At 42.6% G+C, this 27,869-nt stretch overlaps 1 long non-coding RNA gene across 1 annotated transcript; it reads left to right on the top strand.

Annotated features, from left to right (window-relative positions):
- The first annotated feature begins 467 nt into the window (after nt 1-467).
- LOC138666120 (uncharacterized) lies at nt 468-24,427 on the top strand. The gene is made up of 4 exons (XR_011318558.1): nt 468-594; nt 2,014-2,073; nt 23,256-23,306; nt 24,221-24,427. It is a non-coding gene; the product is annotated as an uncharacterized lncRNA (long non-coding RNA).
- The last annotated feature ends 3,442 nt before the right edge of the window (nt 24,428-27,869 follow it).

Below are 27,869 nucleotides of genomic sequence, written 5' to 3'. Positions count from 1 at the left end.
AATAATGTTCTTTATTCAGACATCTTCATCAGTAAAAACAGTACATACGGGGGACCCCCAACACCTGACGCACTTCGGACCCCTTAAAGGAGAAAGGACCGTTTTTAACGGGTCTGAAACATGTCAGGTGTTGGGGGTCCCCCCGTATGTACTGTTTTTACTGATGAACATGTCTGAATAAAGAAAATTAGTTTTTAAGAAAAGGACTCCTGTGCCGGAAAAATCCTTTGTTTCTACATGTGCTTATACGTGGTAGTCAGCCACTGAATTCCAGGCACGGACGGTCTCTAGCATATTCTGGTGAGCAGCTATCCTCCTTCTCCTCTCTTTGTAGACTACTGCTTTTACCTTGTTGGTATATGCTCCACTGTTTTCGTCTTGTTTTGTCCTAGCACCTTGCACTTTAGGATATTAGATTTTTATATTTTTTTAAATTACTTATTAAAAGTTATATTTTATTCCATAGTCACTATTGACCGCAACATCTAAGGGGTTAAAAACCTTAGTTGGTGACAACCGCAATGGAGACTAAAGTGAAGCAACAAGGTGTCAGCATTTTCACCCGACAGGGGATGCTATTGTCTAATATGTGAGGTCAGTTAAAAGACGTACTGTTGGTCACTAAGGGGGTTAACCTAATACTGGCTCTCTGCTCTCCTTATCTGAGCTTGACAGCTGCATAGAAATACATCATGCTGTCATGCTCATTCCTCCTGTACCAGTTATGACTTGTATTGTTTAAGATTATTGTACTTGTTTTCATTATGTATACCCCTCCTCACATGTAAAGCGCCATGGAATAAATGGCGCTATAACAATAAATAATAATAAATAATAATAATAATGCTCAGGTTAGAAGAGGTGTCAGTCCATTTAGAGCAATGCCATGATTGCTTGTTATACAGCAGGCTGTCTCTGCCCTTAATGCGCCATTCCAGTGTTGAAGAGAACAACAACACTGGAATGGTGCTTACATAAGGTTTCCCAGTGTGTGGGATGTAAGGATAGATTTCTGATCTCCTGGTCTAACCTCCTGCATGATTAGGAAGTGCTGTGAGTAAAGCACAGATATGGCTCGAACTCTATGGGGAGAGGTGTTTCACAGTCACAACCCATGCATGTATAGTCCAACTAACAGGCTCTCCATGCATGTGTTGTGACTGTCACACAGCAGCGACACACGAAGCTGCGGTGCTGAACAGCTGATTATCAGGGGAGCTCCAGGTATCCAGGTTCCCGAGGCAGCTATTCGGATAAGCACGTATCCGAAGCTATTCTATCAACACTAGTGAGGACCTAAATCCTGGGATCAGTAGATTGGGGAATATTTACCACCGGCAGGCCACTTTTATCCTAGCCACCACATTCATTTTCTGTGGCTATGGGAAAAAGCCAAGCGCATCACTCGACAGCCCCATAGGTAACAGCGGTCAAGTGTGCACACTACCGCTCCATTCTATGGGGATGAAAGTGACCCTTTCTGCTGCTTGGTGTTTATCCCAACGATCAGACCCCCACCATTCAACAAGTTATCAATTAACGTATAGATGAATCCTTGTTTTCACCAGACAAGCCCTTTAAGGAACAACATTTGCATAATTGTGAAACTTTACTTTAAATATTCACAAACACATAATATATATCTGTATTCATTATTTGGCAGTTACCAGAGAATAGATACCAAATGTAGAGTACACATAATATTTTACATGAGGGCCACTGAGTGACACAATGATCCCGGTGTAGTATTGTGAGGTTGCTCTGTAACCTGAGACTTTCTAACACATAACCATTGCAAAAAATCCAACACAGGCAGCCCGTGACTTTGGGTGTTTTTCAGCAAAATTGCAGCCCTACAATATCTGTACCTCAGCAAATCATGCAAAAAAATTTTCATTGCCTGATTTGTCTTAGAATTGTTTCCAAAGGATCAAAGTGACTGTGTAGCCGTAGCCTAATAGTTTTTTATTTCTTTCATTATGTGACTTATATTTGTACTTTCAATCTTCACAGACTGATCAATTCCTTTTTCTTCTATGAACGCAAGACTTAGCATTAAAAGATGCAGAACAGGTTAGTCATTACATTATTTTAATATTTCATTTTCTAAATATGGGAAAGGTGACGACGAGATTGTATTGTTTTAGTTATTTTGGGGTGATAGTATAGTGGACTAGATCTGCATTTCTACAGTGCAAACCTCCAAATCCCCAACTGAATGTCCCTAAATCATACAAGTACAAGGAAAAATTCTGCCTGCATCTGTGCAAAAGACACAGCTTAAAGGGAATCTGTCACTCCAAAAATGGCCTATAAACTAAGGCCACCGGCATCAGGGGCTTTTCTACAGCATTCTGTAAGGCTACTTTCACACTTCCGTCGTTTGGGCTACGTCGCAGTGCTTCGTTTTGGAGAAAAAACGCACTCAGCAAAGTTGCCCGCAGGATGCGTTTTTCCTCCATAGACTTGCATTAGCGACGCATTGCGACGTATGGCCATACGTCGCATCCGTCATGCGATGGATGCGTCGTGTTTTGACGGACCATCGGCACAAAAAAAGTTCAATGTAACGTTTTTTTGTGCAACGTGTCCGCCATTTTCAACCGCGCATGCGCGGCCGAAACTCCGCCCCTCCTCCCCGCTCATTACAATGGGCAGCGGATGCGATGTAAAACTGCATCCGCTGCCCACGTTGTGCTAAATTTAGCACAACGTCCGTTGGGCCGACTGTTTGCGACGGCCCCGTACCGACGGAAGTGTGAAAGAAGCCTAAGGCTGTAGATAAGCCCCCGATGTATCCTGAAAGATAAGAAAAACAGGTTATTTTATACTCACCCAGGGGCATTCCGCTGCGGTCCGGTCTGATGGGCGTCGCGGTCCGGGGCCTCCCATCTTCATACGATCACGTCCTCTTCTTGTCTTCTTGCCGCGGCTCCTGCACAGGTGTACTTCGTCTGCCCTGTTGAGGGGAGAGGAAAGTACAGCATGCGCTGGGCCTCTCTGACCTTTCCCGACGCCAGCGCACTGCAGTACTTTGCTCTGCCCTCAACAGGGCAGACAAAGTAGACCTGCGCAGGAGCCGCGACAAGAGGACAACATCGAATGAAGATGGGAGACGCCAGACCGTGACGCCCATCGGACCGGACCGTAGCGAGACCACCACTGGGTGAGTATAATATAACCTGTTTTCCTTATCCTTCAGGATACATCGGGGGCTTATCTACAGCATTACAGAATGCTATAGATAAGCCCTGATGTCGGTGGCCTTAGTTTATAGGTAGTGATGAGCAAGTGTACTCTATGCTTGGGTTTTCCCGAGCACGCTCTGGTGACCTCCGAGTATTTATGACTGCTCAGAGATTTAGTTTTCATCCCGGCAGCTGAATGATTTACAGCTACTAGTCTGCTTGATTACATGTGGGGATTCACTAGCAACCAGGCAACCCCCACATGTACTTAGGCTGGCTACTAGCTGTAAATCATTCAGCTGCTGCGATGAAAACTAAATCTCCGAGCAGTCATAATACTCGGAGGTCACCTGAGCGTGCTGGGGAAAAACCCGAGCATGGAGTACACTCGCTCATCACTATTTATAGGCCATTTTTGGGGTGACAGATTCCCTTTAACCTCCTGAGAGTACATGAATGACATAGTTACATCTCATATGCACAATTAGTATATGGAATGGATTGAGGGGACACCATCAGATGACTACGATCTCAGCAGTTTAACCTATTAGATGCTAATTACCACATCAATTAGATCCGAGAGCTGCTACTGCGCAGGTGCGGGCGGCGCCATCTTGGAGGAGGACATTTTTTTCTCCAGCAAGATGGCGCCGCCTACGTAATAACAGCTATCCGATCTCTATACACACCGAAATAGTTTTTTTTTTGTACTTGCTCAATAACATCAAGAATAGTTATTAACTGGACACTAAACATGCGATTATGCTGCAGCGCAGGTGCCTGCCTGCCGAAGCGTTTTTTTTCTTTTCTTCAGTATGTACACGTATTCATTATGCAAACTAGAGGCAGGTCACTGAGGAATGACAGGTCACTGTCTGCATTAATCAGAGCACCACATATAGAACCCCCTACTGTATGCGGTCACGTGGGGCCGCTCATTTACAGTCATGAATATGCGGCTCCACCCCTATGGGAGGTGGAGCCGCATATTCATGACTGTAATCGGCGGCCCCACTTGACCGCATACAGTAGAAGGTGCGGCCAGGACAGGAAGCAGCGACAGCCAACCAGGGAGCCAGGTGAGTATTTTCAGAACAGCGGGGGAGGCGCACAGGGGGTGAGGACATGGACCTTTATTTTATACTAGATTGTGGCCCGATTCTAACGCATCGGGTATTCTAGAATATGCATGTCCCCGTAGTATATGGACAATGATGATTCCAGAATTCGCGGCAGACTGTGCCCGTCGCTGATTGGTCGAGGCAACCTTTATGACATCATCGTCGCCATGGCAACCATTATGACATCTACGTCGATACTGTGCCCGTCGCTGAATCAGAAACGTGAGATGTCTACGTCCTTTATGACATCATCGTCGCTGTGCCCGTTGCTGATTGGTCAAGGCCTGGCGGCCTCGACCAATCAGCAACGGGCACAGCGACGATGATGTCATAAAGGACGTAGACATCTCACGTTTCTGATTCAGCGACGGGCACAGTATCGACGTAGATGTCATAATGGTTGCCATGGCGACGATGATGTCATAAAGGTTGCCTCGACCAATCAGCGACGGGCACAGTCTGCCGCGAATTCTGGAATCATCATTGTCCATATACTACGGGGACATGCATATTCTAGAATACCCGATGCGTTAGAATCGGGCCACAATCTAGTTATATATATAGACACGATAAACTTAAAAAAAAAAAGGATTATTCATATCTTCTCTACAGCAAAAGCTGCTGCACAGAAGATATGAATCGCGGTTTCAGCACCAGTGGGGGGGGGGGCAGCGCTTACTGTAGCGCTATCTCCTGCACGGCATATGGACTGCACACGGACAACGTCCGTGTGCGGTACGTGTTTTACACGGACCCATTGACTTTAACCCCTTCAAGACCCAGCCTATTTTGACCTTAAAGACCTTGCCGTTTTTTGCAATTCTGACCAGTGTCCCTTTATGAGGTAATAACTCAGGAACGCTTCAACGGATCCTAGCGGTTCTGAGATTGTTTTTTCGTGACATATTGGGCTTCATGTTAGTGGTAAATTTAGGTCAATAAATTCTGCATTTATTTGTGATAAACACGGAAATTTGGCGAAAATTTTGAAAATTTCGCAATTTTCACATTTTGAATTTTTATTCTGTTAAACCAGAGAGATATGTGACACAAAATAGTTAATAAATAACATTTCCCACATGTTTACTTTACATCAGCACAATTTTGGAAACAAAATTTTTTTTTGTTAGGAAGTTATAAGGGTTAAAATTCGACCAGCGATTTGTCATTTTTACAACGAAATTTACAAAACCATTTTTTTTAGGGACCACCTCACATTTGAAGTCAGTTTGAGGGGTCTATATGGCTGAAAATACCCAAAAGTGACACCATTCTAAAAACTGCACCCCTCAAGGTACTCAAAACCACATTCAAGAAGTTTATTAACCCTTCAGGTGCTTCACAGCAGCAGAAGCAACATGGAAGGAAAAAATGAACATTTAACTTTTTAGTCACAAAAATTATCTTTTAGCAACAATTTTTTTATTTTCCCAATGGTAAAAGGAGAAACTGAACCACGAACGTTGTTGTCCAATTTGTCCTGAGTACGCTGATACCTCATATGTGGGGGTAAACCACTGTTTTGGCGCACGGCAGGGCTTGGAAGGGAAGGAGCGCCATTTGACTTTTTGAATCAAAAATTGGCTCCACTCTTTAGCGGACACCATGTCACGTTTGGAGAGCCCCCGTGTGCCTAAAAATTGGAGCTCCCCCACAAGTGACCCCATTTTGGAAACTAGACGCCCCAAGGAACTTATCTAGATGCATAGTGAGCACTTTGAACCCCCAGGTGCTTCACAAATTGATCCGTAAAAATGAAAAAGTACTTTTTTTTCACAAAAAAATTCTTTTAGCCTCAATTTTTTCATTTTCACATGGGCAACAGGATAAAATGGATCCTAAAATGTGTTGGGCAATTTCTCCTGAGTACACCAATACCTCACATGTGGAGGTAAACCACTGTTTGGGCACATGGTAAGGCTCGGAAGGGAAGGAGCGCCATTTGACTTTTTGAATGAAAAATTATTTCCATCGTTAGCGGACACCATGTCGCGTTTGGATAGCTCCTGTGTGCCTAAACATTGGCGCTCCCCCACAAGTGACCCCATTTTGGAAACTAGACCCCCCAAGGAACTAATTTAGATGCCTAGTGAGCACTTTAAACCCTCAGGTGCTTCACAAATTGATCTGTAAAAATGAAAAAGTAATTTTTTTTCACAAAAAAATTCTTTTCGCCTCAATTTTCTCATTTTCACATGGGCAGTAGGATAAAATGGATCATAAAATTTGTTGGGCAATTTCTCCCGAGTACGCCGATACCTCATATGTGGGGGTAAACCACTGTTTGGGCACTCGGCAGGGCTCGGAAGAGAAGGCGTGCCATTTGACTTTTTGAATGGAAAATTAGCTCCAATTGTTAGCGGACACCATGTCGCGTTTGGAGAGCCCCTGTGTGCCTAAACATTGGAGCTCCCCCACAAGTGACCCCATTTTGGAAACTAGACCCCCCAAGGAACTTATCTAGATGCATATTGAGCACTTTAAACCCCCAGGTGCTTCACAGAAGTTTATAACGCAGAGCCATGAAAATAAAAAATAATTTTTCTTTCCTCAAAAATGATTTTTTAGCCTGGAATTTCCTATTTTGCCAAGGATAATAGGAGAAATTGGACCCCAAATATTGTTGTCCAGTTTGTCCTGAGTACGCTGATACCCCATATGTGGGGGTAAACCACTGTTTGGGCGCACGGCAGGGCTCGGAAGGGATGGCACGCCATTTGGCTTTTTAAATGGAAAATTAGCTCCAATCATTAGCGGACACCATGTCACGTTTGGAGAGCCCCTGTGTGCCTAAACATTGGAGATCCCCCAGAAATGACACCATTTTAGAAACTAGACCCCCAAAGGAACTAATCTAGATGTGTGGTGAGGACTTTGAACCCCCAAGTGCTTCACAGAAGTTTATAACGCAGAGCCATGAAAATAAAAAAAAAAATTATTTTCTCAAAAATGATCTTTTAGCCTGCAATTTTTTATTTTCCCAAGGGTAACAGGAGAAATTTGACCCCAAAAGTTGTTGTCCAGTTTCTCCTGAGTACGCTGATACCCCATATGTGGGGGTAAACCACTGTTTGGGCACATGCCGGGGCTCGGAAGTGAAGTAGTGACGTTTTGAAATGCAGACTTTGATGGAATGCTCTGTGGGCGTCACGTTGCGTTTGCAGAGCCCCTGATGTGGCTTAACAGTAGAAACCCCCCACAAGTGACCCCATTTTGGAAACTAGACCCCCAAAGGAACTTATCTAGATGTGTGGTGAGCACTTTGAACCCCCAAGTGCTTCATAGAAGTTTATAATGCAGAGCCGTGAAAATAATAAATACGTTTTCTTTCCTCAAAAATAATTATTTAGCCCAGAATTTTTTAATTTTCCCAAGGGTAACAGGAGAAATTTGACCCCAATATTTGTTGTCCAGTTTCTCCTGAGTACGGTGATACCCCATATGTGGGGGTAAACTACTGTTTGGGCACATGCCGGGGCTTGGAATTGAAGTAGTGACGTTTTGAAATGCAGACTTTGATGGAATGCTCTGCGGGCGTCACGTTGCGTTTGCAGAGCCCCTGATGTGCCTAAACAGTAGAAACCCCCCACAAGTGACCCCATTTTGGAAACTAGACCCTGAAAGGAACTTATCTAGATGTGTGGTGAGCACTTTGAACCCCCAAGTGCTTCATAGAAGTTTATAATGCAGAGCCGTGAAAATAATAAATACGTTTTCTTTCCTCAAAAATAATTATTTAGCCCAGAATTTTTTATTTTCCCAAGGGTTACAGGAGAAATTGGACCCCAAAAGTTGTTGTCCAGTTTCTCCTGAGTACGCTGATACCCCATATGTGGGGGTAAACCACTGTTTGGGCACACGTCGGGGCTCAGAAGGGAAGTAGTGACTTTTGAAATGCAGACTTTGATGGAATGGTCTGCGGGTGTCACGTTGCGTTTGCAGAGCCCCTGGTGTGCCTAAACAGTAGAAACCCCCCACAAGTGACCCCATTTTAGAAACTAGACCCCCCAAGGAACTTATCTAGATATGTGGTGAGCACTTTGAACCCCCAAGTGCTTCACAGACGTTTACAACGCAGAGCCGTGAAAATAAAAAATCATTTTTCTTTCCTCAAAAATTATGTTTTAGCAAGCATTTTTTTAGATTCACAAGGGTAACAGGAGAAATTGGACCCCAGTAATTGTTGCGCAGTTTGTCCTGAGTATGCTGGTACCCCATATGTGGGGGTAAACCACTGTTTGGGCACACGTCAGGGCTCGGAAGTGAGGGAGCACCATTTGACTTTTTGAATACGAGATTGGCTGGAATCAATGGTGGCGCCATGTTGCGTTTGGAGACCCCTGATGTGCCTAAACAGTGGTAACCCCTCAATTCTACCTCCAACACTAACCCCAACACACCCCTAACCCTAATCCCAACTGTAGCCATAACCCTAATCACAGCCCTAACCGCAACACACCCCTAACCACAACCCTAACCCCAACACACCCCTAACCATAACCACAACCCTAATTCCAACCCTAACCCTAAGGCTATGTGCCCACGTTGCGGATTCGTGTGAGATATTTCCGCACCATTTTTGAAAAATCTGCAGGTAAAAGGCACTGTGTTTTACCTGCGGATTTTCCGCGGATTTCCAGTGTTTTTTGTGCGGATTTCACCTGCGGATTCCTATTGAGGAACAGGTGTAAAACGCTGCGGAATCCGCACAAAGAATTGACATGCTGCGGAAAATACAACGCAGCGTTCCCGCGCGGTATTTTCCGCACCATGGGCACAGCGGATTTGGTTTTTCATATGTTTACATGGTACTGTAAACCTGATGGAACACTGCTGCGAATCCGCAGCCAAATCCGCACCGTGTGCACATAGCCTAATTCTAAAGGTATGTGCACACGCTGCGGAAAACGCTGCAGATCCGCAGCAGTTTCCCATGAGTTTACAGTTCAATGTAAACCTATGGGAAACAAAAATCGCTGTACACATGCTGCGGAAAAACTGCACGGAAACGCAGCGGTTTACATTCCGCAGCATGTCACTTCTTTGTGCGGATTCCGCAGCGGTTTTACAACTGCTCCAATAGAAAATCGCAATTGTAAAACCGCAGTGAAATGCGCAGAAAAAAACGTGGTAAATCCGCCATAAATCCGCAGCGGTTTAGCACTGCGGATTTATCAAATCCGCAGCGGAAAAATCCGCAGAGGACCAGAATACGTGTGCACATTCCTAACCCTAACCCTAGCCCTAACCCTAACCCTACCCCTAACCCTACCCCTAGCCCTACCCCTAACCCTACCCCTACCCCTAACCCTACCCCTAACCCTAACCCTACCCCTAACCCTCAGTGATCAAAATGCACTTTGGAACGAATCTGCCGGCCGGCAGATTCGGCGGGCGCACTGCGCATGCGCCCGCCATTTTGGAAGATGGCGGCGCCCGGGAGAAGAAGGACGGGACCACGGCTGGATCGGTAAGTATGATAGGGTGGGGGGGGACCACGGGGGGGGGATCGGAGCACGGGGGGGGGAATCGGAGCGCGGGAGGGGTGGAACGGAGCGCGGGGGGCGTGGAACGGAGCACGGGGGGGCTGGAACGGAGCACGGGGGGGTGGAACGGAGCACGGGGGGGGGTGGATCGGAGTGCAGGGGGGGTGATTGGAGCACGGGGGGGTGATTGGAGCACGGGGGGAGCGGGCACGAGCACGGGGGGGGAGCGGAGCACAGGACGGAGGGGAGCCGGAGCAGTGTACCGGCCAGATCGGGGGGGTGGGGGGGCGATCGGAGGGGTGGGGTGGGGGCACACTAGTATTTCCAGCCATGGCCGATGATATTTCAGCATCGGCCATGGCTGGATTGTAATATTTCACCCGTTATAATGGGTGAAATATTACAAATCGCTCTGATTGGCAGTTTCACTTTCAACAGCCAATCAGAGCGATCGTAGCCACGAGGGGGTGAAGCCACCCCCCCTGGGCTAAACTACCACTCCCCCTGTCCCTGCAGATCGGGTGAAATGGGAGTTAACCCTTTCACCCGGTCTGCAGGGACGCGATCTTTCCATGACGCCGCATAGGCGTCACGGGTCGGAATGGCACCGACTTTCATGACGCCTACGTGGCGTCATGGGTCGGGAAGGGGTTAATGGGTCCGTGTAATACGTGTGCTCCCACAAACACTGACATGTCTCTGTGTTTGGCACACGGAGACACGGTCTGCAAAAAATCAATGACATCTGCACAGATGCATTGATTTTAATGTGTCTATGTGTGTCAGTGGCTCCGGTACGTGAGGAAACTGTCACCTCACGTACCGGAGCCACTGACGTGTGAAACCGGCCTTAAGAAGCACGTTGACAGGTGTCAAGTAGTGTCTGTAAAAAAAAAAAAAAAAAAAAAGGATCTCAACACTGACGAAAAGCATCTAATAATGCAATTCCTTGGACAAGGTATGAAAACATTATATATTTCATGAAAATGTAGAGTAATCTGCGTTTTGATTTTTATTTCATAACCTAATTGTACACATAAAAATAAGAAGCGTTGGTATATATCTCATGAGAGAAATCTTCTTTTTCCCTCCAGGACTGATAATTCATTCTCAAACTTCTGAATTCTGGGAAAAAAGTCTTTATTCGATGAAGCTAGACTTTTATATTACTGAGATGGCATCTCATCAGTAGCAACTTTAATCTATGTAGGAGGAGGGAGGATGAGCTCTTCCGCTAGCTCCTCCAATCTACGTGGAATCTTATCCGTAATAACTTCCATCTCCTATCGCAGAAATATAAAAGTCTGTCTTCACTGAATACAGATTTTACCCCAGAGGTAAGAATGTTGATAATGATCAATCCTGGAAGAGAAATAAGCCATTTCTCTGATAAGAGATATTGCAAACCTTCTTATTTTCACATGTTTTAATTTGTATTTCATACATCAATTTTACAACAGTTATTCTTTATGCTTGATCATCATACTGTGAAGAGATTTGTGCCTGATAAAACGCACAGGCGGGTCCGTGCAGATATAGGCATAATGAGGAAAGTTTCTGCTAGCCAAATTCATTGGATTATGGCTATGTTCATTCAGTATTTGGTCAGTATTTTTTATCACTATTTAGAAGCCAAAATCAGGAGCGGAACTAAAGAAAAGTATAATAGAAACACGTCACCACTTCTGCATTTTCACCGATTTCTGGTTTTGGCTTACAAATACTGATGTGAAATACCAAATACTGAACGTGTGAACGTGAACTAAGAGAGCAGCTGCTTAAATACCATTACAAAGCAGAAAAGGGGTATATGAAACTGCAAGTGCCTGTGAAGTCCCGCAAACAAAGGTGTAGGATCTGCCAGAGCATACATGTCAAACTCAGTTCGGCGGATCAAATATAATTACATTGCGAGACAACCTGAGAAAATTCCAAATGTCTAGTAGAGCTGGCCCATAGGTAGACAGTGCATGCTTGTACTACCTGTTCAGCTTTTCCAGGGTGGAAATGCTCCCTGGTTACTGCCAAGCTTTTTACAACACGCCTCATAGTAACGCACCCCCAGCTATGACTCACTTCCTGACCAGCATTCACCTGAGCAGGAAGTTCCCTCCTCTTCTACTTACATCAGCACGCACTCCCATTCTCCTCTACAAGCCGGGTACAGGTATCACTCATGCCATGATTTAATACAGTTTTAAATCACCACAAATGGAGATGACACAGTCAGACTGTTTTTTGTTTTTTTTTTTACTTTTACAATGGTAACCAAGGTAAATATCGGGTTACTAAGCGCGGCCCTGCACTTAGTAACCCGATATTTACCCTGGTTACCCGGGGACTTCGGCATCGTTGAAGACAGTTTCAACGATGCCGAAGTCTTTCCCCTGATCGTTGGTCGCTGGGAGAGCTGTCTGTGTGACAGCTCCCCAGCGACCACACAACGACTTACCAACGATCACGGCCAGGTCGTATCGCTGGTCGTGATCGTAGGTAAGTCGTTAAGTGTAACGGTAACTTTAGTCTTTGCCTGATGAAGAGACCTGTGTAGTCTCGAAAGCTTGCAATTTGTTACCTTTTAATGGCTAACTGAAAAGATGGTATCAACCACTGAGGACTCTCAATTCTAAATATTTTTCTATCTACTGGCTAACACGGTACCAAGATATATATCTTTCCTCCTCAATTGTAGACATTTTGTTAATAAATATCAAAGTTGGCTCGCAGCGTTGTTAAATTTGTTCATTTTGGCCACTGTGCATTTGAGTTTGACATCCCTTGGTATTGGTGCATAGACCTACTTTTCGGCCACCCCTAAACAGCACTCACAAGTAGAAACAGTTGCAGTGGCTCAGACATACATGAACACTAATTTTAAACAGTCTTGTTTATGGATTATGCCGTGCAATCCCAGATGGTTCAGATTGATGGAGTAGTGGATGGTTGGTGGACGGCAGCCATGTCCCAACAAGGCTGTGACAGCAGCAGAGAGGTGGTGTTTTGTGGAGAGAGCTGGTAGCCCCTTTAGGGTCCTGAAGGTATGTAAATGACCTCGGCAAAGTATATAGAGTTTCTGAGTGATCACTTTCTTCCATGGTACAAAAAGAAGAAACGTGCCACCCATAGCAAACTCCTCTTCATGGATGACAATGCCCCATCTCATGCTGCAAAGAAACCTCTGAGTCATTGGTTGCAATGGGCATAAAAGGAGAGAAACTCATGGGTGACCACCATCCTCCCATAACCTTATCCCTTGAAAACATTTGGAGTATCCTCAAACAAATGATTTATGAGGGCAGGAGGACATTCACATCAGAACAGCAATCTCTGGAGGAGATTGTGACATCCTGCAAAGAAATACAAGGAGAAACTATCCAAAAACTTATAAGTTCAATGGATTGAATAATTGTAAGGCTGTGTGCACACGTTGCTGTTTTTTCGCAGTTTTTTCCTGATAAAAACGCTATAAAACTGCAAAAAAAACAGCATACAATAAGCATCCCATCATTTAGAATGAATTCCGCATGTCTTGTGCACATGATGCGTTTTTTTCTACTAAAAAAACGCATCGCGGTAAAAAACGCAGCACGTTCATTAATTTTGTGGGGGTTTTATGCGGATTTCTCACTACAAAATTCATTGGGAAATGACCGGAAAAAAACGCATCAAAAACGCATGCAGATTTCTTGCAGAAAATTTCAGGTTTTTCTCAGGAATTTTCTGCGAGAAATCCTGAACGTGTGCACATAGCTTAAAGGTGATAACAAAGAAGGGCCCTATGTTACATGTACCGTAACTTGGCCTGTTTTTGATTGAAAAAGCTTTCGATCTCAGTATGTGACCTCTTAATGCTGCAAATTCAACAAATGACCATTTTCAGTTCTTTGCAGCCTATAAAATGTTTCGAAACTCTTGTTCAGAAGAATTTGGTGCATTTTGAATTTTTTATTTTTGAAAGAAATCCTTTCATCATTGAGAAGTTTATCCAATAAAATGTGATTTAGGGTACGTTCACATTCGCGTCTTTGGATGCAGCGTCGTCGCCGCAAAACAACGCATGTGTCATGTGTCCCTATCTTTAACATTGGGGATGCATGGGCATGCGTTGTCATGCGTTTTGGTGCGTTTCGCGACGCATGTGTCGTTTCGACGCACCTGCCAGGGCGCGACAAACGCAACATGTTGCATTTATCTGCGTCCAAAATTTCTAAAAAAATGCATGCGTTGCACTTGCATTTGCATCGTCGATGCATCAAAAACCCCATTGGAGTGTATTGGCAACGCAGAAGACGCAAGTACTTGCGTTGTTGTGCGTTGTATGACGCATGCGTTCTTGTATAGATGGTGTCTAGACACTGAAAAGACCCTATATATATAAAAAAAAGGTTGACGCATGCGTCCAAAAAGCCTGCGTTTTAAATGCGTCTTTCGTGCGTTGCGTCCGCGACGCTGCTTCTAAAGACGCGAATGTGAACGTACCCTTTATCCACTAACGATTGAAGATTTTAACATTATGGTGACTCATTTCCATTAACCATTTAGGAAAATCACAGAGAAATAGTATTCACGGTCTATGGGGATGCCCGAAATTGTTGAATACGGCGCTTGACTTTATTTGGCAGTCGCGTTAACAATAAATGTAGCTGGTGTAGTACAAATGATTAAGGGCAGTCCCACACGTCCAGATAATTCCGGTACCGGAAAAAAATCGGTACCGGAATTATCCGTGTCCGTGTGCCCCTGCGTTTATGTGGCACATCAGTGTGCTGCCCGTGTGCCCACTGGGTACCACACGGAGCGTGCAGGAGACAGCGCTAAAGCTTAGCGCTGTTCCCTGCATCGTGCTGAAACCGCGATTTCATATCTTCTGTGCAGCAGCGATTGCTGCAGAGAAGATATGAATAATCCTTTTATTTTTAAGTTTATCGTGTATAAAATAAAGGTCCATGTCCCCACCCCCTGTGCGCCACCCCCCCTGTTCTGAAAATACTCACCCAGCTCCCTCGTTGGCTGCCGCTGCTTCCTCTCCTGGCCGCACCTTCTACTGTATGCGGTCACGTGGGGCCGCTCATTTACAGTAATGAATGTGGAGCCGCATATTCATGACTGTAATCGGCGGCCCCACGTACAATATATATATAGTGCTATATAAGCAATGCATAAAAAATAAACAATATACCGGGCTCCTACCTCATGCAGATGTCCTTGAAAAAGACCATTGCACTGGATGAAATGTTGGAATTCATCTGTTTTCACTAATGCCAGAGCATAATAAATACCTCACATTTGCAAAAGCATGAAGCCGTCATCTTTTTTTGTGCTGAGGTCACCTCTTATATAACTGGAGTAGGCCATGCAGACCTCTGATGGGGCTTTAAAAATCCTTGTTCCAGGGTTTCAAAGTGCTATTTTTGGGCCACTTTGGGGTCTCCGCATTCAGACCCCGAGTTATCAGTAGATTGTCTCCTGTAACTTTTGAGATTACCTCTTGAAATTGAACTCAAAATCAAGCTTACAGCAAAATGAGATTGCATAGGTTGCACACTCTGCATGTATAACTAAACAGCTTCACTTTTTTGTATTTGCACTTTTCATAATGGGCAGTGCAGGACTTGTACATTTGTTTGTTTGAGGCCGGGATCACACATACGCGAGATACGGCCGAGTCTCGCAGGTGAAAACCCAGCTCTGGCGCCGGCACTCCGGAGCAGAGCGTGCAGCTCCATGTATTGCTGTGCGGCTGCACGCTCTGCTCCGGAGTGCTGGCGCCAGAACTGGGTTTTCACCTGCGAGACTCGGCCGTATCTCGCGTATGTGTGATCCCGGCCTAATACTGGTAAAACAAAATTGGTGTGCAGTCAAGTCCTCAATTACCAGCATGCACTCTGCAGCTCCATATTGGTGAGCAATAAATAGTCAGTGGCACACGAACTCTCAGGTTGTGTGTACACGTTGCGGATTTTTTGCGTTTTTTTCGCTATAAGGCTGGGTGCACACGTTGCTTTTTTCACTATAAAAACGCGATAAAACGCATAAAAAGCGTATACATATGCATGCCATCAATTATAATGCATTCTGCAATTTTTGTGCACATGATGCTTTTTTTTTCCGCAAAAAAAACGCATTGCAGTAAAAAACGCAGCATGTTTATTAATTTTGTGGATTTTTTGCGTTTTTCCCACTATTTAATGCATTGGGAAGCTCTGGAAAAAAACACATCAAAAACGCACAAAAAAACGCGTAAAAAATGCGAAAAAAACGCATGCTGATTTCTTGCAGAACATGTCCGGTTTTGCTCAGGAAATTTCTGCAAGAAATCTTGAACGTGTACACATAGCCTCAGCGTAAAATACACGCAGATATACAAATGACTAGTACTTGTGCGCACAAGTGAATCATGAGCTGATTACATAATTTAGCGGTACACATACACTTTTGTGACAACGCTAAGGCCTATTTCACATTTCCGTCGGTACGGGGCCATCGCAAACCATCGGCCCGACAGACGTTGTGCAAATAGTGCACAACGTGGGCAGCAGATGCAGTTTTCAGACGCATCCGCTGCCCATTATGAGTTCCAGGGAGGAGGGGGCAGAGTTCCGGCCGCACATGCGCGGTTGGAAATGGCGGTTCCGACGGACGAAAAAACGTTACATTGAACGTTTTTTCGTCACGACGGGCTGCAAAATCATGACGCATCCGTTGCACGACGGATGCGACGTGTGGCCATACGTCGCAATGCGTTGCTAATGCAAGTCTATGGAGAAAAAACGCATCCTGCGGGCAACTTTGCAGGATGCGTTTTTTCTCCAAAATGACGCATTGCGACGTTGGCCAAACGATGAAAGCGTGAAAGAGGCCTAAACCACAAAATCAAAGGAACAAATTAGGGATAGCATGTTAGTGGCCAACATAGCCAGACTCTAAGAAGTATTAATATTACTTCAAGGGAATCCCTCAGAATGATCGACCAGTCGTCGCCCCAAACTATTTAGCGTCATGCTCTTTGAAAGATAATGTCATCCACACCTTTACTGATGCAATCTGTTGCTCTCAGACTCCAGTGTGCGTGCATCATGTGCGTGCAGCGTTTGTGTGCAGGGCAGGATGTCAGTCAAAATGTCAGCATGAGCGGTGACTGTTACATCTAGCTCACTGCAGTGCTCCAATAAATGGAAAGGAGTGGTCGCAGGGAGAATATAACTTTATTTTCTCCCAGTAACTGTGGCTCCAGTAACGCAGCAAGCATGATTATACACTAATTACTTGCATATTATCCCTAAATCTGCAGGTAAATCGTGTTTCTGGAGATGACAGGTTCTTTTTCTAGTGCTCTGGGCATGCTAAAGCACTTCACAATCTCTGACTCCACGCTTCTATTGCCAGCCCAACCCCACCTTCCTCTGCTAGATTGACAGTGACACTGAGCTGGGAACATGGGAGGCGGAGGCTTGGGAGGTGCTTTGGCACACCCAGAGTACTTAAAGGGGTATTTCCACAAGTAAAACAGAAAGGGCGGCACTAGAACTGATACAGAATCCAACAGGCAAGACTGAAGGCGGACAAAGGAATATCAGGCTTCACGAATGCTTCAGGGTTATGGTGCTCTGCATATGATTGGGGTATTCCCATCTCCAAGATCCTATCCCAATATGTAGTAGATGTAATAATAATAATATTCGCAAATTCCTCCGATTATAAGTGTAATATAGTCTTTCTGATTCGCTATGTCTTTTTCCTCATTTGACGGCCATCGCAGGACCTTAGGTATCCATAATTACGACCACTAGCAACCAGTTAACTGTCACTACATCTGTGGTCGTAACCATAGATGCCTTAGGTCCTGCAATGTTGGCACATGAGGAAAGAGACATAACGAGTTAGAAAACGAATACCGGTACTACATTTCTAATTGGAGATATTTGCTAATAATAATAATAGTAAACCTACTACATATTGGATAGGATCTTGGAAATCGGAATACCCCTTTAACTCTTATTTGCTTATGAATTAAAATGGTGATTTTTTTTTTTTTTCAGCCAGATACCAACAGATTGCATCAGTAAAGGTATGGCTAATATAATTTTTCAGAAAGTCACATGACTATAAACAATTTGGAGAGGATGTATCATTCTGACAAATTCCCTTTATCATTAACTATAAACAATGCTTCCCTCCTTCCCTTTTTGGGACTCTTAAGGTACCTTCACACATAACGATATTGTTAACGATATCGTTGCTATTTGTGACGTAGCAACGATATCGTTAATGAAATCGTTATGTGTGACAGCGACCAACGATCAGGCCCCTGCTGGGAGATCGTTGGTCGCTGAAGAAAGTCCAGAACTTTATTTCGTCGCTGGACTCCCTGGAGACATCGCTGGATCGGCGTGTGTGACACCGATCCAGCGATGTCTTCACTGGTAACCAGGGTAAACATCGGGTAACTAAGCGCAGGGCCGCGCTTAGTAACCCGATGTTTACCCTGGTTACCATGCTAAAAGTAAAAAAAACCAAACACTAGATACTTACCTACCGCTGTCTGTCCTCCAGCGCTGTGCTCTGCACTCCTCCTGTACTGGCTGTGAGCCGGAAAGCAGAGCGGTGACGTCACCGCTCTGCTTTCCGGCTCCCAGACAGTACAGGAGGAGAGCAGAGAAGCAGAGCGCAGCGCTGGAGGACAGACGGCTGTAGGTAAGTATGTACTGTTTGTTTTGTTTTACTTTTAGCATGGTAACCAGGGTAAACATCGGGTTACTAAGCGCGGCCCTGCGCTTAGTTACCCGATGTTTACCTTGGTTACCGGCATCGTTGGTCGCTGGAGAGCGGTCTGTGTGACAGCTCTCCAGCGACCAAACAGCGACGCTGCAGCGATTCGGATCGTTGTCGGTATCGCTGCAGCGTCGCTAAATGTGAAGGGGCCTTTAGGGCAGGGATCCCCAACTCCAGTCCTCAAGGCCCACCAACAGGTCATGTTTTCAGGATTTCCTTTGCATTGCACAGGTGATGCAATTATTACCTGGGCAAGACTAAGGAAATCCTGAAAACATGACATGTTGGTGGGCCTTGAGGACTGGAGTTGGGGACCCCTGTCTTAGGGTATGTGCACACGTTGTGGATTTTGATGCTTTTCCGCAGCATTTTTGGACGCGCAGAATTGCCTCAAATCCATAGTGCGTTGTGCACACAATGTTAATTAATGGGAAATACAAAAACACTGTGCACATGCTGCAGAAAAAAACGTGCGGAATCACTGCGTTTTATTTTTCCGCAGCATGTCAATTCTTTGTGCGGAAACGCAGCGTTTCTGTACCCTTTGACTATACATTGAGTAAGGCAAATCCGCACATCAAAAAATGCATAACAATCCGCATCAATTCCGCATGAAATCTGCAAGCATTTTGGCCTGCGTTTTCTGCCAAGAGATTCAGATTGTGTGGAATATTCTGCAGGCCAATCCGCAACGTGTGCACATACCCTTACTGCCAGGTTTGCACATAGATTAAAACTGATCACAGGCTGAAATCTAACAGCAAATATCAACAAAAATCATTTGTTTTTTTCTGACTATGAATATGGATATTAGGATAGATTAACAAAACCAGTCAGATAAAGTGATAACTTATTTTACCCAGAGTCTTGATCAACAATTTAGTTGTGGCTACTTATATAATGAAAAATGCCTTAGTGATTGTTTATAGAGTGCAGCCATATGTTATAAAATGAGATTTTATTAGAGAGGTTTTTGGGAGGTTTGGGAGGGTGCAAAGAAGTAGTTTGATGCATTGCTGGCACTATTGTCTGGCCTATTACGGGTGAAGGAAGCCAAGTCTGTATGCTGTAATAATGATGTCTAACTTTGCCAGGTTATTATGTGAACTGCTAGTAAATCTACTGTAGTATGGTGTATAGATGACTGTATTAGAGAAAACTGGTTGTAAAATATGACTGTTAAACCTGTCACCTTTTATTCATGCGTCATTCCACTTCTTTGGCTTAAGCTGTCTTCATGTCTTGTTTTTTTGCTTTGCTTTAGTTTTTTATTTTTATTGGCCATCTGAACTCTGTGCAGGACATTGAGAGAGGGCAGTGATCAGCGACTGACCCTCCCCTCTGCCTCCTCCCGGCTGGGACAACAATGCAGTTTCTGCTGCACTTGATTCTGAGTTGTTGTTTTTTTTTGCTGTTGAGTCACAATGTCCAAAGGTACAACAGACAGCAAAAACAGAACAAGTGTCTCTACCTTTTTTGCGTCTTTATGAGCAAAAGATGCCAAGAACTGAAGATTTACAAATTCAATTTAATAATAATAATAATCTTTATTTATATAGCGCCAACATATTCTGCAGCGCTTTACAGTTTAACAGTTTCAAACACAACAGTCCTAAGTAACAATGTTAAGAATACAATAATTAAAGCAACATAAGACGACCCTGCTCGTGAGAGCTTACAATCTACAACTTTAATTTTAAAGTGCTGTGGAATATGTTGGCGCTATATAAATACAATTATTATTTTGTTGTGTGATTTAGTGACTATAAGTAAAATAAAAGGAGTTGGTTGTGAGTTGAGGGTGCAGTTGCATACTGTCTTCAGAACTGCCAGTATAAACATGCCACAAGGTATAATTTTACTTTGCAGGGAGGAGGACATGAAAGTAAATGTTTCGGGAGGTTTATTTAACCCCTTAACGACCACTGATATGCCTTTTAACGGTGGCTGTTAAGGGTACTTATTCCTCAGCGACAATTTTTTAACGGCGATGCGAAATAAGGACATAGCGCCCCCCGCATCTAAAAATTTCTGGGGTCTCTGCTACGGGGGTAGAAAAGACCCCGGAGAACATGATTCGGGTCGCTTTTGACCGTCCCCAGTGTTGCAGTCGACCACAAAAAAGAAAAAAAGGCCAATTTCCCATTTATTTCTCTCTTCTTTGATATGATCTAGCATACCAGAGGAGAGTGAAATAAGGTCCCCACAAGACCCCCCGGTACCTCCGGCTTTGCGCCCCAGCCCTCAGCGTCTTCCGTGAAGAGAATGGCAGGTGCATGCGCAGTGCACCTGCCGAGATCTGCCCACCGGCACCCAGCAACAATAGATTTTTCCTATTGATTCAATTTCATAGGGTCTACCACAGTGATCAAAATAAAAAAAAATAGTATATCAAAACCCTCTTTATCACCCAAATAATAAAATAAAAATATGTATTTTTTCCCCCATTAGGGTTGAGGTTAGAGCTTAGGTTAGGGTTGGACTAGGGTTAGGGTTGGGTTAGAGGTGGGGATAGGGTTAGGGGTATGTTGGGTTAGGGTTTTGGGTTAGGGTTGCTTTAGGGTTGGAGTTAGAATTGTTTTTTTTTCACTGTTTAGGTACATTAGGGGGTCTCCAAACACGACATGGTGCCCTCCATTGATTCCAGCCAATTTTGTGTTCAAAAAGTCAAAGGTGCTCCCTCCCTTCTGAGCCCTGCCATGCGCCCAAACAGTGGCTTTTCCCCCATACAGGGTATCTGTGTACTCAAGTAGACATGTGGGAAATGTTATTTTTTATTTTTTCGATATGACTGATTTAAGGGCCCAAAAATTAAGTTTTAAAATTGCAAAATTTTCAAGATTTTTGCTATATTTCCATTTTTTTTATAAATAAATGCAAGTCATATCAAATATATTTTACCGCTAACATGAAGTATAATATGTCACGAGAAATCATTCTCAAAATCAGTGGGATTTGTTGAAGCGTTCCAGAGCTATAACCTCATAAAGTGACATTGGACAGAATTGTAAAAATTTGGCTTCGTCATAAAGTACAAAATTGGCTCTGTCACTAAGGGGTTAAATAAAAAATCTCATACATTTTTTACATGTTTTTAAACACTTGTTTGTCTATGTTCTTTTGCTTTGTTCACTTTATTGCTATTTGGGCTTTGTTCCCAGTACTGTTCAGATTCACCATCAGGATTTTCGCCACTTTTAAAAAGCAAGTTTATCGCATAATGTGCTGCATGGAGCAGGTATGAACCGAACTGGAATCTGCTGTGTTGCATGTAGTGAATAAAGTGCTTGTTCATCTATACAAATTTTCAAAAACAAAGTGTCTAGAATATCTAAAGAGCCTCTATGACCAGTCTGCTGCTGCCTTATGTAAGAAATTAGTGGGCTGGTGATTTTTCTAACTATAACTTATCAAAACTTCCCAGAAATGTCACTAATCCATCCCTAAAGGACCCTACAATCGAGCAAAAGTAAGGCGCAAATTTTCAAGTTGTGGGATCCCGGCATGCAGTGTGGGATCCTCGCAACACTCCGTGGCTTTTCTCGTGGGAATCGAGAACCCTACGGTTTTTTTTTTAAATAACCTTATATTATTGTTACTTAGTTGGTTTGTGAATGAATCACACAGAGAAGTTTGTGATGCATGAAAAATCTTTTTATTAAAACAATTATTAAACATAATTCAGAATATTTTTTTTCATAAAACAGAAGTGAAGAAAATTTGTGACAGATCTTTAGAGTCCAATCGTTTAACAAGCCATAAGTTAAATAAACATGATTTCATAAGCCTTAATAAATTGATCCTCTGGTCCAGTTAAAGTATGATTTACCAATCGTAACCCCAGCATTTTAGGGGTGTTAAAGTCCCTAATATCTGTAAATAATACTTTTAGAGAAGCGTTCAGAAAGGCACTAATATACAGTATTGAAGACTTGCCCAGACATACATAGGAAAATCAGGCAGTAGCAATCACGAATCTGCCCATCATAGCAGCAAAACACAAGCCTCTTATTGGGATTGTTGGCGCCTTCATTAAACCATTGGGATCTTTTTTTTTAATCATAATACTGTAAAATGAGTAAAAAAAACTATGCAAAATTAGGTAACACACTGCCCCCCAGTGTCCATAATACCTATTACATCATCAGTTGTAATATCACTTTAATTCATTCTTCCTTTTTGTATTTTTTTTTTCTTTGTGTCCAGTGTATCCCAATCCGTTTCACATGGACTCAAGTGATTAAACCAAAGGATTATTAAATGTCAAGATGATCCAAATATATTTTCTCATTAGGATGTTTAGTTGTACTAAAAAAAAAAAAAAAGTGCTGTGTGACATATAATGTAGCTGCTATTCATTGTGCACGATCGATCGACTGTCATATCCTTTTGACAACTTTGAGATGGCAAACATTTTTGTTCTGCATTTCTTCCTATTTAGTAGTCTTGGAGAAATTTGAGCTTTTACTCACTGTCGCTTACTAAGCTGCAGTTACTGTAGTCTCTGCTATGATTGTACACAATCACACAAGAGCAGTGCTTATTAAAATTGTGCAGGAACAAATCATCATTAACTTATTCCAGATAAGCTCAGTTTTTTTCTTTATTTTAAAACTGGGGAAAAGGGTTAAATTAAGCTTTTATATATATATTTTTTTTTAATTTTCACTGTATTTTTTTTATTTTAGTTTCCCTAGTGAACATTAACCTGATGGAGTACCAAGATGGCATTGACAGGGGTATGTAGCAGGCCCTCAGCTGCTTTCGTAACCTCAGATGCAGGGGACCGATGAGCACGTGTAGTGGAGATCGCGCTATATAAATGCCACTGTCATTGATTGACAATTGCATTTAAATGGTTCAACTGCAACAATCGATGTTCACGCCCATCAATGCTTTTACAAGCAGATACTGGCTATGTATTACAACTGGCATCTGCCCAGAATGGACTGGGCACAGCTCCTGAGCCCGCTTCACACATGCGCACCATGACTGTGACGTATACGGTGTATGTACAGCCGGGCGCCCAGAAGGGTTAAAGTAAAATATACATTTGCGGTACATGTAGGATTGGACAACTTTCACTTGATTCATGCTGCCCAAACCACAGGCCGCATGAATCAGAGTCTGGCTGTGTCATTGCAGCCATGTATGTTTTATTCTGGGACTTCATACTTTTAAATGCACGGATGACTAATCAGTCACAGGCAGTTTTTCCCAGGTATGGAGATACCTGTCTGTCTATGGGTACAAAGCAAGTTGAAGCTGCGGGGAAAACAGCCTTGAACTTGTCATCTCAGACACAAGGTCCCCTGCTGACTTTTCTAAGTATGTTTTCTCTGAATCAGTGCAATATATATGGCTGCAGTAACACAGCTGACTCTGATCTATGCTGCCTGGGCTTCAGACTGCATTAATTACAGTCCAGTTCCCATTAACTATATTTAACTGTCAGGCCTTTTCAACATTTTGCCTGTTTATTCTTGTTTATTCTCAGCCATTTATCCAGCAAGTAGAATATTGTATTTTATGATCCTGTGTCTTTCATGTTACTTTATTTGTTTACAGTCATTATGTCTGTAGTCAGCCACCTGCCCACAGCTCCATAATCTGTAATCATATGCAGCTTTTTACTTGTACCTTTCTTTGGCAGATGAAGGTGATCATTCACAAGGATCTGTCACATCAGTCAAAGTTTGCTGTATGGGAAAATCTGTCAGCGTGTGACTCACTCCAGCATCAGGCTTCTTTTATGATAACAGCGGACTGCTTACATAACTTCAGCAATTGGGCTTTTATTTATTAGACAGACATGCACTTGCACAATATAGATAACAATGATTCATAACAGAAATACAAAATTGCACATGTTGTATAACGTGAATTTCATTTAGATGCACCAACTATTTTCTTTCGAAGACTTTTTTCATGCAGAGCACACATACAAAATCTGGCACCTTCTACTCAAGTTAAAGGGAACCTGTCAGCAGGATTGTGCAGATTGAGCAGACAGTGTCAGGTTGGCGCCGTTACACTGATTAAAATGATATCTGGGTTGATGAAATCCGTCTTGTTGTTTAATCTTTAATTTTCAGTTTTGAGTTAATGGGCCTGTGGGGGTGGTCTTTCTGTGGTGCTATGATTAGGTATTCATCTGTATGGCTTCTGACAGGTCACTGATCCCTCAGTAACCTGCCCCTTAATTTACATAATTATTATCTATATTGAAAATAAATGACCTGCAGCTGGCGGTACCTGCGTTGCAGCATGATCGCATGTGTCATGTGCAGTTCATTTTTTTTATATGATGCTATAAATTCATCAGAAAAATAGGATCTGAAAATGGCGCCAGCCGCAACTGCACAGTAGCAGCTATCAGAGATCAGTTAGCTGCTACTGCGCAGGCAGCACTATCTTGCTAGAGAAAAAAAAAATGACTCCTCCAAGATGGTGGCGCCTGGGCAGTTGCAGCTATCGGCCATAGCTGGTACTGCAAAGGTGCCGGTGGTGCCATCTTGGAGGAGGAATTTTTTTTTTCTCTAGCAGGATTGTGGCCCCTGCACAGTAGCAGCTATCGGATTGCCAATTTCTACTACTGCGCAGGTGCTGCCTGCGCCATTTTCAGATACTTTTTTTTCTGATGAATATATTTACAGTATTGCGTGATATGAAGAATGAACTGCGATCATGCTGCAACACAGGCATTGAATACCTAATCGGTGCACCACATGAAGACCCCCCCCCCCCCACAGGTCGCCCCAAAACATGAGCATATCATTAACTCAACACAGAAAATAAAGATTAAACAACAACCAGAAGATGGATTTCCTCACCAGGTATCATTGTAATCAGTATAACGACAACGAGACACTGTCAGTAGGTTACTGAGCACAATCCTGCTGATAGGTTCCCTTTAATTGCAGCAGTGTACCAATGTAAGCAGAGACTCCTCCTAGTGGTGGCTACAAGAAAGGCTCTAATTAATTTATGGCGGTTTACTTTCAGAAAAATGTGTAATCTTAGGTGCTTCTTCCTTTTAATGGTAGATTCATGTTCTCTTTCTCTTAACTCAATAAAGCAACTTTACTATACTGCAATTATTCAGGACATGCTCTCATAGTAAAGCTCAGCAGTAATCTACATCACTCCTCTGAACAGTGCTGCTCCATATGTAGTAAATTTTAATGCAGAAAAACTAAATACTGGGCAGTAAATTACATTAGCACAAAAAAAATATAAAATTTATATAAATATTCTTTGTATTTTGCTTTTTTAGATTCACATTATAAATAGGCAAAGTTAAAAACCTTGTTAAAATTGTAATATCCTATATACATATTGACCAGTGAGCTTAACAAAACACGTTGGGGTGGCTGATATGCTCATATCAGAAGTGAGATCGACTGCATTTCAGGGAAGGAATGCTAAGGATTGTCCTTAGGAATTAAATATTTTTATTAAATAAAACTCACATCACACAGGATGTTTCTAGTAAGTGGCCAAAATATGCTCAGTGCGATGCGGCGTAAACTGTACATACACATTCATTCACTCTCTAACAATGTAGTCCAGGGTTTTGTATGAAGTGTCAAGGAGATTATAATGGTTTGCAAACAGACTGCTAGAAAACATTATAGACCACAATGACTGTTTATACTGGCCAGTGTTCTATTACCGTCATTCCCTCTATTCCACTTATAACTGCTTAAGTTATAGGAAAATAGTGCATTGAACTAATTCAGGCAATTTCACACTTCTGGACTTAATTATGCAGGTATATGTTTGCTTTTTTGGACTTGGGAGTGTCCGGTTAATGTGTCCTCAGTAGTATTTATTTATTTTGTTAGTACATTATTTCTAGTGCATGGATTTATTTTAGACTCCCCACTGAGCAAAATTGTGGTGCTTCTAAAAAAAAATTCTAAAAAAAAATAATTCCACCTGGCTCTGCACTAAGTGTATGGCCATTCATAGATGTCATCATCACTGGAGTTCCAGAATGTGGACTCTTCATTAAACAACATCTTTAAAATAAAAATCTGTGTGGATAAACTTCTAAGATATAATGGAGTTTGTAACTGGAAATGAGTTGTTTCATTTCTAGTTCTCCCAACATAACTTTTCTCTGTCGGCTATCTACGAGCCTTACCTTCCCTTTTTTTCTATGTAAAAGCTGCTCATCTTGGCTTATGCAAAATGAAAGCTCTGTCATCTTATCAATAGCCTTATAATAATAATAATATTATCTTATCAATAGCCTTTCCATCCTAATGAGAAATAGGTGAATGGGAGAGCAGCCGGATCTATATTCATCTAAGAACCAATGTGAAAACTGTATTATTTAAGCACATTTTGTTTCTCTTATGATATGTTATCCTGCTACCTTCTTGTTATTTAACCATCATTTATTTTGACAGGAGCAGCTATGCTAAACCTGTCAGTGCTGTCCAGCTATCACTTGTGAAATATAGTACTAGTTCTAATTTAGTCTGTCAGGTACCATGGACTAGTAATGCTACATCTAGATACTTTGTAGCTATGTCTTTGTAAATGACCTTATCTATAATATCATTATTTCTGACAAATTAGCATTGTACTTGTCTCAGCAGTGTGCATTATACATACTTTATATTTTGGTTATACCATGTTATGTTAAACTGGTGATTTTCGGTTCAGTAGACTACTTAGTCTAAGTTCAGAAATATAAATTGATAAGTCTACATAATAAGTCTTTCAAAGTAAAAACTAATTACAGCAGTAAAACAGTGCATTGCTATTCCGCTGGATACTGAGAATCCGATAGTAAAGTGACCGTAGCGTATAGTATTAGTGTTGCTTCAGTTATATTAGAGACATTGAAACATCTGAATTCAGTTGACATCACTTGTCATGCATTTTTGCTCCTTGGTACTGGTCATAATAATACATTATAATTTGCATTAACTAAAATTCTATAAGAAAAAAAAATCCCTGAGAAAATCAGAATCTTATATAATATTCTTCATGGTAAAATATGCATTTACAAAAGGCACACGGGCTTATTTCTGCATATGAGAGCCAATTTATGCAAGGCACGATGCTTATAATAATTAAACCCACCCATTTTATAGGCAAAAGCTTAATGTATACTATTACCCATTTATATTGCAAAAAAATCCCATAAAATCAAAGGATAATTTATCATTTCTTGTGGCATTTTGTATTTCTTAAATAAAATTTGCAGTTTTGTAAGAGGGCAAGAGAAATAGTACAGTCTTGGGTCTGGCTTCATTTTACTATTTTGAGTGCATATATATATATAT

Source organism: Ranitomeya imitator, chromosome 2 (genome assembly GCF_032444005.1).
Source record: "Ranitomeya imitator isolate aRanImi1 chromosome 2, aRanImi1.pri, whole genome shotgun sequence".
NCBI classification, from domain to species: Eukaryota; Metazoa; Chordata; class Amphibia; order Anura; family Dendrobatidae; genus Ranitomeya; species Ranitomeya imitator.
The sequence above is the reverse complement of the archived record's forward strand: the minus strand, read 5'-3'. Positions and strand labels throughout refer to the sequence as shown.